Below are 24,003 nucleotides of genomic sequence, written 5' to 3'. Positions count from 1 at the left end.
TCATAGGAAGCAGGAAATACAGACATAGGGATACAGTTCCATGGTTGACCTATTGCATAAATGAAGGACTGGGAGTAACGGTTAACTCTTGCATTAGAGAGTTGGACAGAAAAGGGATGAGAGTTTGCTGCTAGATGGGTGCTCCGCACCCATCATAGAGGTGGAGGAATGCATGCAGACAGTTCAGAGGATCAGTGACCATTAAAGTAGCAATAGAAAAGAGATAAAGATGCAACAGTGTGGCGAAGAGACAGAGGTTGAAGGGAGTCAGTAAGAGGAGGAGAGTTAATGAGATGAAAAGCCTTTGAGTCCACCCTATTGAGAATAGCTGTATGTGGGGAGCCTACCCACACATTAGAGTTGTACTCCACACAGGGGCGGATAAAACCACTGTATAGAGTCAACAATTGTGCACGGGGGAAAGAAAGAACGGATTCGGCTTAGCACACCCAATATCTTGGAAGCCGATTTTACAAGAGGTGTAATATGATCTTTCCAAGATAATTCCCGAGTAAATGAAACCCCAAGCATGTTCAAGGATGATGCAAGATTAAGTTGAATATTATTAAACATTAGTGTGTATTCCTGTGGAAGATTTTGACGGGTTGATAGGTGTAAGAACTGAGTCTTTGATGCATTAAAAACAACAAGATTATTTTTACTTCAGTCAGAGATACGAGCCAAGTCAGACATTAGGTGTGCCATAGCCTCATCCCTTGTTTGTTGAAGTAACTGCTGAGAAGGATGTTGCGGGAACCGAATGGAAAGGGGAAGGGTGGAGTCATCAGTGTATAAGTAGATAGGGTTAGATGTACAGCTTAGAAGGTCATTGATGAATAAATGGAAGAGAGTTGGCAGAAAATACATCAGCTGAAGAAATTTTTATGTCAGCCATGAGGAAGTCAGAGGGGAGAAGTGATAGTGGAATAGCACCAGAATCGTCTAAGGTGGAATTGGAGGAGAAAGTAAGTGCGAAGAGATCTGCTTTATCAGTAGAAGAAATAGCTACAGAACCATCAGAGTAGAAAAGAGGAGGGAAAGATGTTGAGGTAAGGTTGTTAGAAAGGTTTTTGGCAAAGTGCCAGAAGGAGCGGGAAGAATGCGAGTTGGAGAGTTGAGAGCATTTAGTACGGATGAAATTATTTTTAGCAGAGCGAAGAACAGACTTAACACGATTCCGGGCAGAAACGTAAAGATGATGTGATTCATTGGTGGGTTGGCTCCGGTACCTTTTGTAGGCCCTCTCCTTGTTGCGGACAGCATTAGAACAAGCATGATTAAACCAAGGCTTTCTTGTGTTAGTCAGAGGATATGAGAAAGGAATGTATGCTTCCTTGCCCGAGAGAATAACCTTCGTAATGCGGAAGGCACACTCAGATGGCTCCCAGCCATGGTAGCAATAATCATTCCAGGGAAAATCAAAGAAGTACTGCTTGTGGGCCTCCCAATCCTCGGCTCCAAAATGCCACAGACGGCATTTCTCTGGAGGGTCCACAGGCCGTACCGGAGTGATAGGACAGGTTAAGGTGATAAGGTTGTGATCGGAGGAGCCCAACGGAGAGAAAAGATTAACAGTGTAAGCAGAAGGATTAGTTGTAAGAAAGAGGTCAAGTATATTGGAGCTCTCTCCAAGGCGGACTGGGATACAGGTAGGGTGCTGTACAAGCTCCTCTAGGTCATTAAGGATAGAAAAGAGATATATATATATATATATATATATATATATATATATATATATATATATATATATCTATCTATCTATCTATTGCCAGACGCCTCAATCCCGTTTGGGGTGGCCACAAACAAATCGCCTCCAAGTCGCCCTGTCCCCCGCCATTTCACTGCCCTGCTCCCAACTCACACCCCCCTCTCTCATATACCTCTCCACCCCATCCCTCCATCTCATCCTCGGCCTCCCCCTCCCTCATCCCCCGTCCACCTCACTCACATACACTCTCTTCGTCAGTCTTTCACCCTCCATCCTCTCCACATGGCCAAACCACCTCAGTGTGTTCCTCATAACGCTTCCTGTCACATCCACATCCACACCACAACGCTCCTTTATATCCTCATTCGTCCGCCTGTCTCTCCACGTGACTCCACAGGCTCCTCTTAAATAACTCATTTCCACTGCACTCACTCTTGACTTGTGTCCTTCCAACAATGTCCAAGCTTCACTTCCGTACGTTAGAGTTGGTATCACAATACTGTCATGTAGTAAATTTTTCACTTCCATGCTCACTTCCCTGTTTCTTATCACTGCTTTCAAGGAACCAGCAACCTTTCTTCCCTGCTGTACCCTTTCAAGCACTTCACCCTCCAAACCTCCATCCTTACTCATCACACTACCCAAATACTTAAACGTACTCACATTTTCCAATTCCTCACCATCCAACCTCGCTGTACATTCACTAACTTCACCTCTCTCAAAGACCATCACTTTACTCTTCCCTACATTCACCTTTAGATTCCGTTTCTTACACACTCTCTCAAACTCATCCACCAAGCCTTGCAGCTCCCATTTGTCTTCACTCAACAACACAGTATCATCTGCAAACAACAGTACAGGGAGTTTCCAAACACTATCCTCTCTCACCAGGGCCACTCCAACATCCACTACCCTACCTTGTACAGTACCTCTTTTATTACCCCATCCATGTACAGATTGAACAACCATGGAGACATGACACATCCCTGTTTCAAACCAACTTTCAAAGAGAAAAATTCACTTAGTTCACCATCCACATGCACTGCAGCCTTCGCACCATCGTACATACTCTTCACAGCATTCAACAACTTCCCATCTACTCCATATATTCTTAACACTTTCCACAATCCTTGTCTATCCACCCTGTCATATGCTTTCTCCAATTCCATGAAAGCCGCATACAACTTCTTTCCCTTCTATAGAAACTTTTCCACTAAAGATCTAAGAATGAATATCTGATCTACACAACCTCTTCCCTTCCTAAAACCTCCCTGTTCTTCGCCAACTAATTTCTCTGTTCTTTCTCTAACTCTGTCTATAAGTATCCTACCATACACTTTTCCTATTATACTAAGAAGACAAATGCCCCTATGATTACCACACACTTCTTTTTCCCCTTTTCCTTTGTACAAGGGAATAATTATACCTGACTTCCAATCCTCCGGGACTCTACCTTCCTCCCAGGCCAATCTGCACATCTTCCACATCCATTCTACTACTATCTCTCCCCCATGCTTCAGCATCTCACCACACACTCCATCAATTCCTGGGGCTTTCCCAGATTTAACTTTCTTCATTGCTTCCACAACTTCTATCCTACTGATTTCTTCCTGTCTTCTCACCTCCCTCCTTCTCCCAGCCATTCCCCAGCCACTTATACTCGCATTACTTCCATCCTCTACGTTCAACAATTCCTTATAGTGTACTCTCCATCTGCTCACTTTTTCTCCCTTCTCCACTAGTAATCTACCATTTTTATCTTTCACTCCCCTGCTAACTTCGCTTCCACCCTGTCTTACTCTTTTCACTTCTTTCCAGAACATTTTCTTACAGTCCCTTCACTTTACACTCAAATTCCTTCCAAATTCCTCATCCACTCTCTTCTTACTCTCTTTTACTAATCTTTTCACCTCTCTCTTCCCTTCCACATATAACTCTCTCTTCCGCCTCTCCACTTCTTCCACGCCCCTATTTCTCATCCATTCATTGTATGGTTTCTTCTTTTGTGCCACAGCCTGTTTCACCTCTTCAGTCCACCACGCTGTTCCTTGCACCCCCCTCCGTCTTCTCTTCCGTCCACACACCACATCACATGCCGCACATATTTCTTCTGTAAATATCTTACACATACCTTCCACGTCTCCCATCTGCTCCAATTCATATTTGCCCAATCGTTCCTCCACTTCTCTCTTATACTCTGTCTTTTTCTCATCCTCTTGTAACCTTTCCACTCTCCTTGCAACTACTCCTTCCTCTCGTCTTTCCCTTCTTCTATTCCTCCATCTTTCTTGCATCCTAATTCTGGCCACCACCAAGTAGTGGTCAGAAAGTCCACTCCCCCAACCTCTATACACTCTTGCATCCTTTACACATATATATATATATATATATATATATATATATATATATATATTGGGTAAGTATGGATTGGACCAGATGGGCGACGTGGAAAGTGTGCAAGATATTCACAGGAGAAATCTGTGCAGCATGTAAGGTGATGTGTGGGGTGAAAGGAAGATGATACGGGGTGCAAGGAACAACGTGGTAGAATGAAGAGGTGTGACAGGCTGTGGCAGAAAAGATGAAAGGATACACTGAGAGGATGAAAATGGGTGTGGAATAACTTCAGAGACCCAAGAGAAAGTTATATGTAAAGAGAAAAAGAGAGGCGAAAAGATTAGTAGGAGAGAGTAAGAAGAGAGTGGATGAGGAATTTGGAAGGAATTTGTATAATGGAGGGAATGTAAGAAAATGTTTTGGAAAGAGATAAAGAGAGTTAGACAGGGTGTCAAACAACTTAGGCTAGTCGGTGGGTGAAAGACAAAAATGGTAGATTACTAGTGGAGAGGGGAGAGGAAGTGAGCAGATGGAGAGAACACTTTAAGGATTTGTTGAACTCAGAGAATGAAAGTAATGCTAGTATAAGTGGCTTGGGAATGGCTGGGAGAGGGAGGGATGTGAGAAGACAGGAAGAAATCAGTAGGATGGAAGTTGTGGGAGCAATGAAGAAAGTCTGAATGGAGAAAGCCCCAGGAATTGATGGAGTGTGTGATGAAATGCTGAAGCATGGGGAAGAGATAGTAGTAGAATGAATATGGAAGATGTGAAGATTAGCGTGGGAGGAAGTTAGAGTCCTGGAGGATTGGAAGTCAGGTATAATTATTCTCGTGTACAAAGGAAAAGGGGGAAAAGCAGTGTGTGGTAATCATAGGGACATTTGTCTTCGTATTCCATCTTTCTATCTATTACCAGACGCCTTAATCCTGTAAAGGGTGGCCACAGGTGGCCCTGTCCCCTGCCATTTTACTGCCCTGCTCTCAGCTTACATCCCCCTCTCTCATATACCTCTCCACTCCATCCCTCCATCTCACTCTTGGCCTCACCATCCCTCTTCACCCCTCCACCTCACTCATATACACTCCCCTCGTCAGTCTCTCACTCTCCATCTTCTCCACATGGCCAAACCACCTCAGGGTGTTTCTCCTAACGCTTCCTATCACATCCACATCCACACCATAACGCTCCTTCACTTCCTCATTTGTCAGTCTGTCTCTCGATGTGACTCCCCATGCTCCTCTCAAATAACTCATTTCCACTGCTCTCACTCGTGACTTCCGTCCCCCCAACAAGGTCCAAGCTTCACTTCCATAAGTTACAGTTCGTATCACAATACCATCATGTAGTAACTTTTTCACTTCCATTCTCACTTCCATGTTTCTTATCACTGCTTTCAAGGAACTAGCAACCTTTTTTCCTTGTTGTACCCTTTCAAGCACTTTACACTTTAAACTTCCATCCTTACTTGTCACAATACCCTAGTATTTAACACACATTTTCCATTTCCTCCTCAGCCAACCTCACTGTGCATTCACTGACTTCACTTCTCTTGAAGACCATAACTTTGCTCTTCCCTACATACACATTTAGATTCCGTTTCTTACACACTCTCCCATACTCCTCCACCAAGCCTTGCAGCTCTCCTTCGTCTTCACTTAACAACACAGTATCATCTGCAGACAACAGTACAGGGAGTTTCCAAACACTGCCCTCTCTCACTATGGCTGCTCCAACATCCACTGCCCTACCTTGTATCTCTTTTATAACCCCATCTATATACAGATTAAACAACCATGGAGGCATGACACATCCCTGTTTCAATCCAACCATCAAATAGAAAAATTAACTCAGTTCACCTTCCACACGCACTGCAGCCTTAGTACCCTCATGCTTACTCTTCACGACTTTCAACAACTTCCCATCTACTCCATATATTCTTAATGCTTTCCACAATCCTTGTCTATCCACCCTGTCATATGCTTTCTCCAAATCCATGAAGGCTGCATACAACTTCTTTCCCTTCTCGAGAAACTTCTTAGTGTAATAGGAGAAGTATATGGTAAAATACTTATTGACAGAGTTAGGGAAATAACAGAGGAATTAGTTGGAGAAGAACAAGGAGGTTTTAGGAAGGGAAGAGGTTGTGTAGATCAGAAATTTATTCTTAGGTCTTTAGTGGAAAAGTTTCTAGAGAAGGGAAAGTTGTATGCGGCCTTCATGGATGTGGAGAAAGCTTATGACAAGGTGGATAGACAGTTAATCTATTTATCTATCTGTCTATAGCCCGACACCCTAATCCAACAAAGGGCGGCCGCAAACAAAACGCCTCCAAGTCGATCTTGTCACCCACCATTTGCCTACCCTCCCCCCAACTTACTCCCCCTCCTTCATATACCTCTCAACTCCATCCCTTCACCTCATCCTCGGTCTTCCCCTCCCTCTCCCTCCCTCCACCTCACGTACATACTCCCTCCTAGTCAATCATTCATTCTCCATTCTCTCCACATGTCCAAACCACCACAGTGTATTTCTCCTAATCTTGTCAACCACATCCACTCCACAACGTTCCTCCACTTCTTCATTCGTCAGCCTGTCTCTCAATGTCACTCCACATGCTCCTCTCAGGTAACTCAGTCCACTGCTCTCACCCTTGATTTGTTCTCCTCTATCAAGGTCCATGCCTCGCTTCCATACGTCAGGGTAGGGATCACAATACTGTCATGCAGTGACTTCTTAACTTCCATACTCACCTCCCTGTTTCTCATCACTGCTTCAGTGAACCAACAACCTTCCTTCCCAGCTGTATGCTTTCATGCACTTCATCCTCGAAAGTTCCATCCTTACTCATCACACTACCCAAGTACTTGAATGCACTCACATTCTCCATATCCTCACCATCCAGCCTTACTGTGCATTTTGTGACTTCATTCCTCTCAAACACCACAACTTTACTCATGTTTACATTAACTTTCAGATTCCTCTTCCTACACACTGCCCCAAATTCATTCACCAAACCTTGCAACTCCTATTGTTCATCACTCAACAACACTGTATCATCAGCAAACAACAATGTTAGAATCTTCTACATCTCACCCTCATTCGTTAGAGCCACCCCCACATCCACTACCATATCTTGCACCTCCTTTACAACCCCATCCATGTATATATTTAACAGCCTTGGAGACATCACATAACCCTGTTTCAGTCCCACATTGAGATAAAAGAAGTCACTCAGCTCACCATCCACTCACACCGTAGCCATAGCTCCTTCGTACATACTCTTGACAGCACTCGGCAATTTCCCCTCCACTCCATGTATTCTCAGTACCCTCCACATACCTTGCCTATCTATTCTGTCATTAGCTTTCTCCAAGTCCATGAAGGCAGCATACACATTCTTTCAATTCTCTAGATACTTCTCCACTAAACATCTTAGAACAGCTATCTGATCTACACACCCTTTTCCCTTCCTAAATCCCCCTTGTTCTTCTCCAACTAGCCCCTGTGTTATATGCCTAACCCTATCAATGAGTATTCTATCATATATTTTTCCAGTTACACTAAGAAGGCAAATACCCCTATGGTTGGCACATACTTCTCTCTCCCCTTTTCCTTTGTAAAAGGGAACAGTTATATGTACCGGATTTCCAGTGCTCTGGAACCCTTCCCTCTTCCCAAGTCAATCTACAGAACTTCCATATCCACTCCACTACAATCTCACCCCCATGCTTCAGCATTTCACCACACACTCCAACAATTACTGGGGCCTTTTCCATTTTGATTGTCTTCATTGCTTCCACTACTTCTGCCCTACTGATCTTTTCCTCCCTCCTCTCATTTCTTCTTCTCCCAGCCATTCCCCAACCACTTATACTCACACTGCACTCACTCTCTACATTCAACAAATCCTCAAAGTTCTCTTTCCATTTCCTCAATTTCTCTCTCTTCTCCACCAACAATCTATTATTCCTATCTTTCACTCCCCTACTATTTCCCCTTTCACACTGCCTTGCTTTCTTTACCTCCCTCCAAAACATTTTCTTATTCTCCCTCCATTTCATACTCAGATTCCTCCCAAACTCTTCATTCACTTTCATCTTACTCTCCATCACCAGTCTCTTCATCTCTCTTTTCTCTCTCTCTCCTCTCTCTAATCTTCTTCCCTACCTCTACTCACTAGCCATTCACTTTATGCTTTCTTCTTTTGTTCCACAGCTCGTTTCACCTCATCATTCCACCATGCTGTTCTTTGCACACCCCTGAATCTCCTCCTCACTCTACAAATGACCTCACACGCTACGCCTATCTCTTCCATGAACATCTTATATACGTCTTCCATCCCCTTCATCTGCTCTAACACGTACCTTCCCAATTTTTCTTCCACTTTGCTCTTATACTCTGCCATTTTCTCACTATCTTGCATCTTCTCCACTCTTCTCATAGGAGCTGTTTCCTCCTGTCTTCCCCTTCATCTCTTCACTCATTTTCTTTGCAGCCTTACCTTGGCCATCATTAAGTGATGGTCCGAGATTTCGTTTCCCCATCCTCTCCACACTCTTGTATCCAACACTTGTCTGCTCATTCGCTCATCCACACACACGTATTCTGTCACTGCCTTTCGTTCAACAAGTTCACCATCCATCCTCCTCATTACTCTTCATGTATACCTGTGGATCATCTTATGCCAAAAGTAGGTGTTGGCTATTGCCCATCCACTTACCAGCACAGATGTCCACCAGAGAGCACTGCCATTCCCATCTACTTCAGCTGGCACACCCCACTGACCAACCACTCCATCCACTCATACATTCCCAAATTTACCATTCATGTCTCCAATCAAAAACACTCTCTCGCTCCTCTCAGACATGTCCATACATGGTTCTACAAGGATTGTGGAAGGCATTATGAATATGTGGAGTAAATGGGAAGTTGTTGGATGACGTGAAGAATATGTATGAGGGTGCTAAGGCTGCAGTGCCTGTGGATAATGAACTGAGTGAATTTTTCTATTTGAAGGTTGGATTGAAACGGGGATGTGTCATCTCTCCATGGTCGTTCAGTCTGTATGTGGATAGGGTTTAAAAGAGATACAAGGTAGGGCAGTGGATGTTGGAGTGGCACTAGTGAGAGAGGGTAGTGTTTGGAGACTCCCTGTACTGTTGTTTGCAGATAATACTGTGTTGTTAAGTGAAGATAAAGGGGAGCTTCAAGTCTTGGTGGATGAGTTTGGGAGAGTGTGTAAGAAACGGAATCTAAAGGTGAATGTAGGGTGGTTGTTCAGTCTTATATGGATGGGGTAATAAAAGAGGTACAAGGTAGGATAGTGGATGTTTGAGTGGCCCTGGTGAGAGAGAGTAGTGTTTGGAAACTCCCTGTACTGTTGTTTGCAGATGATACTGTATTGTTGAGTGAAGACGAAGGGGAGCTGCAAGGCTTGGTGGATGAGTTTGGGAGAGTGTGTAAGAAATGGAATCTAAAGGTGAATGTAGGGAAGAGTAAAGTGATGGTCTTTGAGAGAGGTGAAGACAGTGAATGTACAGCGAGGTTGGATGGTGAGGAATTGGAAAATGTGAGTACGTTTAAGTACTTGGGTAGTGTGATGAGTAAGGATGGAGGTTTGGAGGGTGAAGTGCTTGAAAGGATACAGCAGGGAAGAAAGGTTGCTGGTTCCTTGAAAGCAGTGATAAGAAACAGGGTAGTGAGCGTGGAAGTGAGAAAGTTACTACATGACAGTATTGTGTTACCAACTCTAACGAATGGAAGTGAAGCTTGGATTTTGTTGGAAGGGCACAAGTCAAGGGTGAGAGCAGTGGAAATGAGTTATTTAAGAGGAGCCTGTGGAGTCACATGGAGAGACAGGCTGACAAATGAGGATATAAAGGAGCATTGTGGTGTGGATATGGATGTGATGGGTAGCGTTAGGAGTAATACACTGAGGTGGTTTGGCCATGTGGAGAGGATGGAGGGTGAAAGACTGACAATGAGAGTGTATGTGAGTGAGGTGGAGGGGGGGAGAGGGAGGGGGAGGCGGAGGATGAGATGGAGGGATGGGGTGGAGAGGTATATAAGAGAGGGGGGGGGGTGAGTTGGGAGCAGGGCAATGACATGGTGGGGGACAGGGCGACGTGGAGGCGATTTGTTTGTGGCCACCCCGAATGGGATTAAGGCTTCTGGCACTAGAGGAGGCTGAGGATGAGATGGAGGGATGGGGTGGAGGGGTATATAAGAGAGGGGGGGGTGAGTTGGGAGCAGGGCAATGACATGGTGGGGGACAGGGCGACGTGGAGGCGATTTGTTTGTGGCCACCCCGAATGGGATTGAGGCTTCTGGCACTAGATTGATAGATCATAGAAAGAATAAACCACCATCACCTTTATAACTCATATAATTCGAAAACTAATGTACTAGGTAAACAAACTGATATATATATAAATGACGGGATATTGACCTGATGGTGAATTGTCCTGAAATCATGGACTCAACTGAGAAGTGTGCGAAAAACTGTTTACCAGAGAGGGGTTAGCACGTTTCCTTGCCGCAAGTGAGGGCCCATTTTGAATTTTTTGTATTTCCTTTTGTATCGCTTTTCGTATCATTGAGATAGATACTTTCGTATTGTGGAACTTGTCCTATATTGATCACTTTTGTAACATCGAAAATTTATACTTCAGGTTTTCGTTCATCAAGGACTCATTGTACTTGCATTACTTTCATTCTCTGTGTTCAAAGTGTTCTCTCCATCTGCTCACTTTTTCTTCCTTCTCCGCTAGTAATCTACCATTTTTATCTTTCACTCCCCAACTAACATCTTTGGCATCCTGTCTAGCTTTCTTTACCTCTTTCCAGACCATTTTGTTACATTCCCCCCACTTTACACTCAGATTCCATCCAAATTCTTCATCCACTCTCGTCTTACTCTCTTACTAATCTTTCCATGTCTCTCTTCATCTCTACATATAAGTCTCTCTTCTGTCTCTCAACTTCTTCGATGTCCGTTTCTCATCCACTCACTATATGCAATCTTCTTTTGTGCCACAGCCTCTTTCACCTCTTCAGTTCACCATGCTGTTCCCTGCATCCCCCTTCATCTTCTTACCCCCACACACCACCTCACATGCTGCACACATTTCTTTTGTGAATATCTTGCACACACCTTCCATGTCCCCCATCTGCTCCAGTCTATATTTACCCAATCGCTCCTCCACTTGCCTCGTATATTCTGCCTTTTTTCCATCCTTTTGTAACTTTTCTACCCTCCTTGTAAGAACTACTTCCTCCTGTCCTTCTCTTCCTCTATTTCTCCATTTTGTTTGGACTTTGATTTTGACCCCCACCATGTGGTGGTCCAAAAGTCCACTTCCTCGGCCTCTATATACTCTTGCATCCATTACCCACCTTCTCATCTTTTCATCCACACACACATAATCAATCATTGCCTTCTGTTCATTCGGCTCACCATCTACCCTTCTCATTACTCGCCACGTATTCCTATGGATCATTTTGTGCCTGAAGAAGGTATTAGCTATCACCAACCCCCTCCTGGCACAAATGTCCACTAAAGCTCTGCCATTCTCATCCATCTCTGCAGGCACACGCCACTCACCAACTACTCCATCCACCTTCACATTCCCTACTTTTCCATTCATATCTCCAATCAAAAACATTCTCTCATTCCTTTCAAGCTTTTCCAAGCACTGTTCCACATTTGCCCAGAACTCTTCTCTCACTTTGCTTGCACGATCTTACATTGATGCATACTTGCACACTATTGCCCACATTTGTAGTCCAACTTTCACTCTTACCCACACAATCCTTGAGCCTACTGATCCATACTCTCTTATAGTCTCATTCCATCTGTTACTCACAACAATAAACACTCCTTCTTTTGCCCTCACATTCTCACCTACTCTCACGCATATACCCCATCCATACTCCCATTCTTTCATATTCGCATCATTCCATTTAGTTTCAGTTAGTCCGCATACATCCACTTTCGCACCTTCCAGCACCTGGACAATCTCTCTTTCTTTCACCTCATCATTTGCACCCTTACGTTCCATGTAGCTATCCGTATCAAGTCCTTTGTTCAGTCCTTAGTCATCTCCTTTTGGTCAGGCCTGGTCCGAGGCTTCTTGTTCGTATTTTTGGTCAGTTGTTTTGCGGGTAGGGTCTTGTAGGGAACACGTGTTGGTTGGTTATAAGGTTACCACCCAGCATTGTAAATGCTTTCTTGGTTTACAGGAAATCATTTGGGTTGCCACTTAGTGTAGAGCTACCCCAGAAACAGGGTATCACTACACTAAGTGGGTGGATGATGGGTGCCCCCACCTACCACACAGTAGTGTGGTAGTGTGTAGATAGGGTGTTTTGTGGTTTTCATTTTTTTTTTTTTTTTCTTCATGGTTTTCTTGGTGCTGAAAATTATTTTGTATAATCCTGTTTTTTCTTCATGGTTTTCTTGGTGCTGAAAATTATTTTGTATAATCCTGTGTATGTTTTGATGTCAAAGTATTGCAGAATGACCAGAAAACACTGCCAAAGCAAGGAAGGGTACTGTACAAATGTGTTAGGTATAGGTTGGAGGCTGAGTATTGGTAGGGTCTTGATATGGTAGGGGAATAGTGTTCATTATCCGGGTGTTGCCACTACCCGTACTTGCCTTTGACTCTATTATGTCTGGATAATTGAGGGATTTCCATGGATACAGTAATCCCTCATTTATCCGGACCTGCAGTATCCGGACCTGTTTATTATCTGGATACCAGATCTTGGCTCTGTTAAACCATTATCCAAATTTACATGCCATTATCTGGCCCTAAAAGTCCCCGAGAACTTCGGCCTGCAAGGCGACATGTTCAAACATTCTGTATCATGGCTTTTGGGCTTGAGTCGTGAGCGGGAAATAAGCTGTAACTCACAACCAGAGCTAATGTGTCTGTCCGCCCCTGCACTTGGTTAAAGCCGCTCGCTTGCCTGATCACTTCCAACGAAGCTCCAGCGCCCAAGTACAGTAATACAACTGTAACGCACAAGCGGTGTCAAAACATCTGCACTCATCCCACCGAATGTCCAAAGTCATGCGGCCACTAGGCACAGTCTTTCCCAATTGCCACCACGCATCAAACACAGAGCACAGTTTTGATGACAGTGGCCGTCTGCCCCTCTACTGAATGTCCAAAGTCACCCAGTCACCAGGAGTTATGTTACTGAATGGCCACCACACATCCAGCAGACCACAAGCCTTGGTTTAATCATGCTTGTTCTAATTCTGTCCACAACAAAGATAGGGCCTATAAAAGGTACCGGAGCCAACCCATCCCTGAATTACATCTTTTATACGTTTCTGCCCGGAATCGTGCTAAGTCTGTTCTTTGCTGTGCCAAAAATAATTTCATTCATACTAAATGCTCTCAACTCACCAACTCGAATTCTTCCCGCTTCTTCTGGCATCTTGCCAAAAACCTTTCTAACAACTTTACCTCATCATCCTTCCCTCCTCTTTTCTCTTCTGATGGCCCTGTAGCTATTTCTTCTACTGATAAAGCAGATCTCTTCGCACAGACTTTCTCCTCCAATTCCACCTTAGACGATTCCGGTGCTGTTCCTCCATCACTTCCCCCCTCTGACTTCCTCGTGGCTGACATTAAAATTTCTTCAGCTGATGTATTTTCTGCCATCACAGGCCTCAATACTAATAAGGCATATGGGCCTGATGGAGTCCCTCCTGTTGTTCTCAAGAATTGTGCTTCTGTGCTTAAACTCTACGTAGGTAAACTCTTTTGCCTTTGTATTTCAACTTGTACCTTTCCTTCTTGCTGGAAGTTTGCTCTCATTCAGCCAGTCCCAAAGAAGGGTGACCACTCCCAACCCTCTAACTATCATCCAATTGCTTTAACATCCTGTATCTCAAAAGTTTTTGAGTCAATTCTTAATAGAAAAATTTTAAAGCATCTTTCCTATCACAACCTTCTTTCTGATTGTCAGTATGGGTTCCATCAGGGATGCTCCACTGGCGATCAGCTCACTTACCTTTCAGACTCCTGGTCATCCTCCTTTCGGGACTTTGGCAAAAGCTTTGCCATTGCATTTGACATCTCCAAGGCCTTTGATCGAGTCTGGCATAAATCTTTAATTTCCAAACTGCCCTCTTAGGGTTTCTATCCTCCTATCTGTGCCTTCAACAAGCAGCTGCCTTTCTGGTCATTCTATAGCCACTGTTGTAGACAGCCATCATTCTTCTCCTATATCAACAGTGGTGTTCCTTAGGACTCTGTCCTATCACCAACTCTCTTCCTTTTATTCATCAATGACCTTCTAAGGTGTACATCTAACCCTATCCACTCATATGCTGATGACTCCACCCTTCCCCTTTCCCTTCGGTTCCCGCAACATCCTTCTCAGCATTTACTTCAACAAACAAGGGATGAGGCTATGGCAAACCTAATGTCTGACTTGACTTGTATCTCTGACTGAGGTAAAACTAATCTTGTTGTTTTTAATGCATCTGAAACTCAGTTTTTACACCTATCAGCCTGACAAAATCTTCCACAGGTATACCCACTAATGTTTAATATTATTCAGCTTAATCCTGCATCATCCTTGAACATGCTTGGGGTTTCATTTACTTGGGACTTATCTTGGAAAGATCATATTACATCTCTTGTAATTTCTGCTTCCAAGAGATTAGGTATGCTAAGCCGACTCCGTTCCTTCTTTATCTCCGCACAATTGTTGACTCTATACGGGGGTTTTATCCGCCCCTGTGTGGAATACAACTCTCATGTGTGGGGAGACTCCCCACATACAGCTCTTCTCAATAGGGTGGAGTCAAAGGCTTTTCATCTCATTAACTCTCCTCCTCTTACTGACTCCCTTCAACCTCCGTCCCTTCGTCGCACTGTTGCATCTTTATCTCTTTTCTATCGATACTTCAATGGTCACTGTTCCTCTGAACTGTCTACATGCATTCCTCCACCTCTACAACGGGTGCGTAGCACCTGTCTAGCAGCAAACTTTTCTGTCCAACTCTCTAATGCAAAAGTTAACCATTACTCTCAGTCCTTCATTTATGCAACAGGTCAGCTCTGGAACTGTCTCCCTCTGTCTGTATTTCCTGCTTCCTATGATCTCCGGTCTTTCAAACACAGTGAATGATCGGATCTTGAATTTGGCTTTCTTTTGTATTTTGTTTTTCTCTTGGAAGGAACCATAATTGCGGGCTCGCAGCCTTTGGTTCCTTCTTCCTTGCATTAAAAAAAAAAAAAAATGTACACTAAAAGCGCCCGTCTACCTCACGACAGAAGGGTGAAAATCTTGCCCAAGGGCTTGTTTTTCCCCCCCTCCCATCCGTCCTTCATACCCTACCGGCTTCCCCCCCCCCCTCACTCCATCAGTCACTCCCCTCCTTAACGCTGAGAGCACTGGCTCGTGAATTTTTAAAGCTATTTGTGATTTGTTCGAATACTGTTGGTCGTATTGAAATTCCAAATTGAGCAAAAGAAAGCTCATGAAATTCTGCATAGACAGTGCATTCAAAATTTTACACTTGAATGATGGAAAATTATATGAAGGTAAGTTTTACTCTTGATCACTATTTATTTTTACTGCATTTTTGTACTTTTACTCATCTGTTTTCTACCTGTTTATTAGCTTATCTTATAGTATAAGCACCAGCGAAGATGATGGTATACTTTTATACCAATGTTCAGTGGCATATTTGGCCATGGAATTTTTTATGTGGTCCGGAAGCAGCTATCACCGGTTTCAGGCAACTGATTTTCCAACTGCCCTGAGTTTTTTTTGTGGATTTTTGTTGTTGATGCATTGTTTCCTTGGTGTATAGCATTAATAGGGATAATCCTATGTGTGTTTTGATGTCCAAATGCTGCAGATTGACTTGAAAACAGTGCTAAAATTAGGAGGGGTACTGTACATACACCAGTGTATAGGTAGGGTGTTTTTTTTTTTTTTAATGGTTTTCTTGTTCTTTAGCATTACTTTGGATATTCCTATGTACAGTATGTTTTTATGTCTAATTATGGCAGATTGATGTGAAAACAGTGCCAAAATTAGGAGGGCTACTGTACATGTAAGAGGAGTGAATGATGAGGTGAAAGAGAGAGAGATTGTCCAGGTGCTTGAGGGTGCGAAAGTGGATGTATGTGGAATAAGTGAAACAAAATGGAGAGGAGAAAGTGTGAGAGAATGGGAGTATGGATGGGGTATATGTGCAGGAGTAGGTGAGAATGAGAGGGCGAAGGAAGGAGTATGTATAGTTGTGAGTAAAAGATGGAAGAAGAGCATAAGACAGTATGGATCAGTTGGGTCAAGGTTTGTGTGGGTAAAGTTGAAAGTTGGAATACAAATGTGGGCGATTGTGTGTGTGTATGCGCCAACGCAAGATCGTGCTAGAAGAGTGAGAGAAGAGTTCTGGACAAATGTAGAAGTGTGCATGGAAAAGTTTGGAAGGAATGAGAGAGTGTTTTTGATTGGTGATATGAATGGTAAAGTTGGGAATGTGAAGGTGGATGGAATAGTTGGTGAGTGGGGTGTGCCTGCTGAGATAGATGAGAATGGGAGTGCGTTAGTGGACATTTATGCTGGGAGGGGGTTGGTGATAGCCAATACCCTCTTCAGGCATAAAATGATCCACAGGTATACATGGCGAGTGATGAGAAGAGTGGGTGGTGAACTGAATGAAAGGAAGGCAATGATTGATTATGTGTGTGTGGATGAAAGGATGCGAAGATGTGTAATGGATGCAAGAGTTTATAGGGGTTGGGGGAGTGGACTTTCTGACCACTACTTGGTGGTGGCCAGAATCAAGGTCCAATTAGAATGGAGGAATAGAAGAAGGGAAAGACGAGAGGAAGGAGTAGTTGCAAGGAGAGTGGAAAGGTTACAAGAGGATGAGAAAAAGGCAGAGTATAAGAGAGAAGTGGAGGAACGATTGGGCAAATATGAATTGGAGCAGATGGGAGACGTGGAAGGTGTGTGTAGCATATTTACAGAAGAAATATGTGCAGCATGTGATGTGGTGTGTGGAAGAAAGAGAAGACGGAGGGGGGTGCAAGGAACAGCGTGGTGGACTGAAGAGGTGAAACAGGCTGTGGCACAAAAGAAGAAAGCATACAATGAATGGATGAGAAATAGGGGCGTAGAAGAAGTTGAGAGGCGGAAGAGAGAGTTATTTGTAGAAAGAAAGAGAGAGGTGAAAAGATTAGTAAGAGAGAGTAAGAAGAGAGTGGATGAGGAATTTGGAAGGAATTTGAGTGTAAAGTGGAGGGACTGTAAGAAAATGTTCTGGAAAGAGGTGAAAAGAGTAAGACAGGGTGGAATTGAAGTTAGCAGGGGAGTGAAAGATAAAAATGGTAGATTACTAGTGGAGAAGGGAGAAAAAGTGAGCAGATGGAGAGAACACTTTAAGGAATTGTTGAACGTAGAGGATGGAAGTAATGTGAGTATAAGTGGCTGGGGAATGGCTGGGAGAAGGAGGGAGATGAGAAGACAGGAAGAAATCAGTAGGATAGAAGTTGTGGAAGCAATGAAGAAAGTTAAATCTGGGAAAGCCCCAGGAATTGATGGAGTATGTGGTGAAATGCTGAAGCATGGGGGAGAGGTAGTAGTAGAATGGATGTGGAAGATGTGCAGATTAGCCTGGGAGGAAGGTAGAGTCCCGGAGGATTGGAAGTCAGGTATAATTATTCCCTTGTACAAAGGAAAAGGGGAAAAAGAAGTGTGTGGTAATCATAGGGGCATTTGTCTTCTTAGTATAATAGGAAAAGTGTATGGTAGGATACTTATTGACAGAGTTAGAGAAAGAACAGAGAAATTAGTTGGAGAAGAACAGGGAGGCTTTAGGAAGGGAAGAGGTTGTGTAGATCAGATATTCATCTTTAGATCTTTAGTGGAAAAGTTTCTAGAGAAGGGAAAGAAGTTGTATGCGGCTTTCATGGATTTGGAGAAAGCATATGACAGGGTGGATAGACAAGGATTGTGGAAAGTGTTAAGAATATATGGAGTAGATGGGAAGTTGTTGAATGCTGTGAAGAGTATGTACGATGGTGCGAAGGCTGCAGTGCGTGTGGATGGTGAACTAAGTGAATTTTTCTCTTTGAAAGTTGGTTTGAAACAGGGATGTGTCATGTCTCCATGGTTGTTCAATCTGTACATGGATGGGGTAATAAAAGAGGTACAAGGTAGGGTAGTGGATGTTGGAGTGGCCCTGGTGAGAGAGGATAGTGTTTGGAAACTCCCTGTACTGTTGTTTGCAGATGATACTGTGTTGTTGAGTGAAGACGAAGGGGAGCTCCAAGCTCCAAGGCTTGGTGGATGAGTTTGAGAGAGTGTGTAAGAAACGAAATCTGAAGGTGAATGTAGGGAAGAGTAAAGTGATGGTCTTTGAGAGAGGTGAAGTCAGTGAATGTACAGCGAGGTTGGATGGTGAGGAATTGGAAAATGTGAGTTCGTTTAAGTACTTGGGTAGTGTGATGAGTAAGGATGGAGGTTTGGAGGGTGAAGTGCTTGAAAGGGTACAGCAGGGAAGAAAGGTTGCTGGTTCTTTGAAAGCAGTGATTAGAAACAGGGAAGTGAGCATGGAAGTGAAAAAGTTACTACATGACAGTTTTGTGATACCAACTCTAACGTACGGAAGTGAAGCTTGGACGTTGTTGGAAGGACACAAGTCAAGAGTGAGAGCAGTGGAAATGAGTTATTTAAGAGGAGCCTGTGGAGTCACATGGAGAGATAGGCTGACGAATGAGGATATAAAGGAGCGTTGTGGTGTTGATGTGGATGTGATAGGGAGCGTTATGAGGACCACACTGAGGTGGTTTGGTCATGTGGAGAGGATGGAGGGTGAAAGACTGACGAAGAGAGTGTATGTGAGTGAGGTGGAGGGGGGAAGAGGGAGGAGGAGGCCGAGGATGAGATGGAGGGATGGGGTGGAGAGGTATATGAGAGAGGGGGGTGTGAGTTGGGAGCAGGGCAGTGAAATGGCGGGGGACAGGGTGACTTGGAGGCGATTTGTTTGTGGCCACCCTAAACAGGATTGAGGCGTCTGGCAATAGATAGATAGATAGATACTGTACATACAGTTGTGTATAGGTAGGGTGTTTTCTGGTTTTCATTTTTTTTTTTTTTTTTTTTTTCATGGTTTCCTTGGTGTTTAGCATTACCTTAGATATTATTATGTGTATTTTGATGTCTAAATTTGGCAGATTGACCTGAAAACAGTGCCAAAATTAGGAGGGGTACTATATATAGTAATCTGTTTAATATCCGGATGCCCAGTATCTGGACTTCCCAATGTCTGGACATTTTGGACCCAGGCCTTCGGAACCCAAAAATGGCCAAAAAATGTAAAAAAGCCAAAAAAATCCTTTATTTTTTTTCACCCGTAATTTGAACTTGACACGCGACATGGACCAGCTGTGTTTTGCTGCATAGTTCTGCCGACGTCCGGTAGGGCGACACTGCCTCCTCCCCATTTCCTGCCTACCCAACGTCGTGAGGGCATGCTCCTCACCATGGCCACCCACATGCTTGCTTTTGTGGTGGTGCCGTATCTCCTGCAGGCCCTGTTGTTCCTCTGCTGCCTCTTCCTGGTGTGTTTGGTGATGGCCCCACCACCTGAGAAGAGGAAACAAGTGGTTCTGACTCTGGAGAAGAAGAGGGAGATATTGGAGAAGGTGGACACGGGATGATCGACGTCACTCATCCTCCGTGAATTCAGCTGGCCCACTCTACCTTGTTTGATATTAAGAAATCCCGTAACAAGTTCACCCAGTACACGGCTGACTTCTCTTCGAAGACCAAATGCAACGAGGTGAGGAAGGTTATGTACACTCCCCGGTTTGCAGAAATCAACTGCTCCACGCAAATTTGGTACCAACAAGAAGTCTACAACAGTGACGAAACTGGTCTATTCTATTGCTCGTTGCCAACGAACACTCTAGCCAAGGAGAGGGAGAGGCGTGTACCTGACCACAAGCTCTCAAATCAACAGATATCTGCATTGTGTTGTGCCATTGCTAACAGCATGCACTGGCTCAAGCCTGTTATTGTCGGCCATGCAAAGCAGCCTCAGTGTCTTCGTGGGGTGATAGATGTCCTTCGTGTCGTGTGGTACCATTCTGTGAAGGCTTGGTTCACAGCCAAGATCTCCTTCGTCAAGGAGGTCATCCATTACTGGACAAAGACACTGGGAATCCTCTGCAACCAGATAATGGCTCTCCTTCTTCTGGACAATGCACCTGCGAATCCATCCGACAAGGAGTTGGTGGCTGAGAATGGCCACATTAGTTGCATATTTTTGTCGCCTAATACAGCTGCTCTCATCCAACCAATGGACCAAGGAGTGATCGTGGCAACGAAGAGACTACCGTCGGAAGTTCCTGGACGAGGTGATGGTTGTTCTCGTGGATGAGGATGAGCACAGGGAGGGACGGGACACGCAAGGGAAGCGGACTCTGGAAAACATTCACCGCTACATCATCAAGTCAGCCATCTACAACTGGGCCAGTGCATGGAGGGAAGTCTCTGTCAAGACTCTGGAAAATGGTTGGTCTTGTCTGCTTCTCGGAGCCGATGTGGTGCACGACTTTCTGGGTTTTGACGTGGATGACTTCCATGCACGTCTTCATGCAGCCGGTGACGACGTTGATGTGGACGAAGTGCGTGAGTGATTGGATGATGATGAGGGCGATCCTGGGTAACAGATCATGCCTGATATCGAGATCGCATCTTCAGTTGCTGGTACAAGTACCCAGCTTGAAGATTCCGACGAGGACAGCAACAATGATGTGGACTCCTCTCAGTGTGCCACTCCTCCAGCCATCCCCAAGCTGAGCGCACTCCGGGAGCACGTTGAGTTTGTTCTCGACTACCTAGAACACCCGGACTGCTACAGGGAGATGGGGCCCCTGGGCCTTGTGGAGGAAGTGTGTGCTTTTAGGCAGCGCATCATCAGTCGCCGGAATCGCCTTTCCTTACGTCAATCAAGCATTGACAGTTTTTTCAGGCCTGTGACCCCTGCTTTGCCCAGCCGTGGCTCCACACTGCTGCCTCCCCAAGACAGGCGTTCCACCTCCGAGCCACAGCCCAGCACATCGGACCACGGTGGAGTCACCACTGGTTGGATGGACGAATATGGAATGAAATTATGGATTGAGCATGTGTGGTGTAAGCAACCTGGTGGCTTGCTAGAAAAGCTTAGCCTGATAGTATGGAACATGTTCAGAAGTCATTTAATGGAGGGAACAAAAACCTACGTGGCAAGAAACAACAGTGATGTTGCTGTTATTCCTGGTAGATTAACTTCAGTTCTACAACCACTTGATGTCTGTCTGAATAAACCATTCAAGGACCGCATCGTGAGCAATGGAACGTGTGGATGATCAGCGGTAAAAAGTCGTATACAAAAGGTGGGAATATGTGTGCTCCAGGTCTGGATGTGCTGTGTGATTTTATTATCAAGGCATGGAATGATATTTGTATGGAAACAGTCATCAAAGCTTTCAAGAAATGTGGAATTTCCAATTCAATGGATGGCACGGAAGATGATATTTTGTGGACAGATGAGGAAGAGGAAGCCGATGCCAAAGCTACACCTTTGAATCCAGAGTTTGATCCTTACGATGAAGAACTGCAAACTTTGGCCCAGGATGAAGTTGATGAACTGATGATGTCAAATGTGGATGATACCAATTTTGAAGGTTTTTAACCACTGTAAGCTGATGTGATGAACTTTAATAAAATATAAGTGTTTATTAACCTTATGTATAAAATTCATCTTAACATGATCTTAAGTTTTTAATATAGTATGAGATAATGCTGGAATCTTTAATGTATACCCCATTTAGATGTCAGAGGTGGCGCTTGTACCCTAGATAGTATGTGAAACCCACAGAAGCTGGTTTAAGGTAAAAACCTGACCAAAGGCTGTGTTGCTTAGCAAGGTGTTGGTAGTACTGTATCACTTCATTTGTCAGCGGGGAGAGTGGTAAAGGATGGGTTACTGGGGTAGCAAGCTCTCAGTATCTAAAGAGTTGGGGGTCGTCTTATGCACAGAGTATACCTCTAAACCCACATTTTGTATGCAAATATCGAGGGTAGTCTTATACACAGGTTGGCCCTATACACCGGCAAATATGGTATGCATGTCCGGTAGGGAGTTATTTAGGTGGCTTTCAAAGTTAGGCTGGGTAAGGGTCTGAAGTACCAGTCCAGCAGGCAGGGGCCCACTATCCGGACGGGACCATTTTCCGGACATGCCTTTGGCTCTATTACGTCGGATAGTAGAGGGATATATATATATTGCCAGATTCCATAATCCCATAAGGGGTGGCCATTTGACTTTGAGTTATTTGTTTTACAGGAAGGGACACTAACCCTCCACCAACCCACTTGTTGACACATAGGGAGCACGTAAGGTTTGGTTATATGGTTTCCACCCTGCGGTGTAAATGGTTTCCTGGCTTACAGGAAACCCTTTGGCTTGTCACTCAATATAAAGCACCAGTAAAGGAAAGAAAAGCAATAAGAAGTGACAGGAAAGATGGGAGAATTAGGAAGAGAGGAGGGCAGGCACAGAAAAAGAATGATAAAGGCTAAGGAAGAAGTAGGCAACACTACATCAAGTGAGTGGATGATGGTTGCCACCACCTACCACTATATATATATATATATATATATATATATATATGTTACAGGCAGACTGTGAAATCAATGAACGCCTAGTCAGTTTGTGAAATGGGTCTAAATTGAGGTGGATTAATGTAGGTTAGGGTAATTTAGGCTGCGGTTAGGTCACGCTGGGATGATCTAGGTTAAGTTTAGGTTAAGTTAGATTATGTTACACTGGGTTTGGTCAGGTTAGGTTAGGTTAATTTAGATGAAAGCTTAACATAACTTAAGTTCACCTAAAGTAACCTAATCTAACCTAACTTCACCTAACCAAACCTAGCCTCATCTAACCTAAACTTGACCCAGGTTATCCCAGCCTAACCTAACCTCAGCCTAAATTAACCTAACCTAAGTTAACCCATCCCAATTTAGACTGGTTTCACGAATTGACTAGGCATTTCACGAATTGACTGATTTCACAGTATGCCTGTAACATACTATATACATAGATATCTATCTGTATCTATCTATCTATTGCCAGACACGATAATCCCGTACGGGGTGGCCATTTTACTCTGTGTTATTTGTTTTTACAGGGAGGGGCACTAACCTTCCACCAACCCACTTGACACGTAGGGAGCACGTATGGTTTGGTTATATGGTTACCACCCATCATTGTAAATGGTTTCTTTGCTTACAGAAAACCATTTGGCTTGTCACTGAATGTAAAGCCACCTGTAACTGAAAGAAAAGCAATAAGTAGTGACAGGAAAGATGGGAGAAATAGGAAGAGAGGAGGGCAGGCACAGAAAAAGAATGATAAAGGCTAAGGAAGAAGTAGGCAGCACTACATCAAGTGAGTGGATGATGGTCGCCACCACTTACCACTATTTTTTTTTTTTTTTTTTTTTTTTTTTTTTTTTTTAAAGGGACCAGAGGAAGATGTAGGGTTGACCTTGAGACACCTTTGTTAGAATGTATTTATTGACATGATGAAAAATACTTAAAATCTGGAAACTGGTGGGAAAGGCATGGCACATATCAATCTGAAAATTTATATACACACACAGTACTTCATTACACTGTCTGTGAGCCACTATACATAGTATGACCTAAAGCAGCTGGAGACGCTTCACAAAAAGAAATCTTTCTGGCATGTTGCACATAAGATAATTGATTTTCCTGTACCACTGTTTATGGATGAATATTCACATAAAATGGTTAGAGGTGAGATAAACACTAGGTCTCAGATGAGAAAGAGACAAGATGAGCCATAGGTAACAGCCAAACACTGTTCAGTAAACCCTCGCTATCACGAAGTAATTGGTACCAGA

General features: G+C 43.9%; 1 protein-coding gene across 1 annotated transcript in view; it reads left to right on the top strand.

Moving 5' to 3' along the window:
• LOC145416941 (serine-protein kinase ATM-like) overlaps nucleotides 1-24,003 on the top strand; it is a 505,436-nt gene that overhangs the window by 263,983 nt on the left and 217,450 nt on the right. The gene's annotated exons all lie outside the window — the stretch shown is intronic.

This window comes from Coenobita brevimanus, chromosome 108 (assembly GCF_032717465.1).
Source record: "Coenobita brevimanus isolate Jiangsu-jjx chromosome 108, ASM3271746v2, whole genome shotgun sequence".
Taxonomy (NCBI): domain Eukaryota; kingdom Metazoa; phylum Arthropoda; class Malacostraca; order Decapoda; family Coenobitidae; genus Coenobita; species Coenobita brevimanus.
The sequence above is the reverse complement of the archived record's forward strand: the minus strand, read 5'-3'. Positions and strand labels throughout refer to the sequence as shown.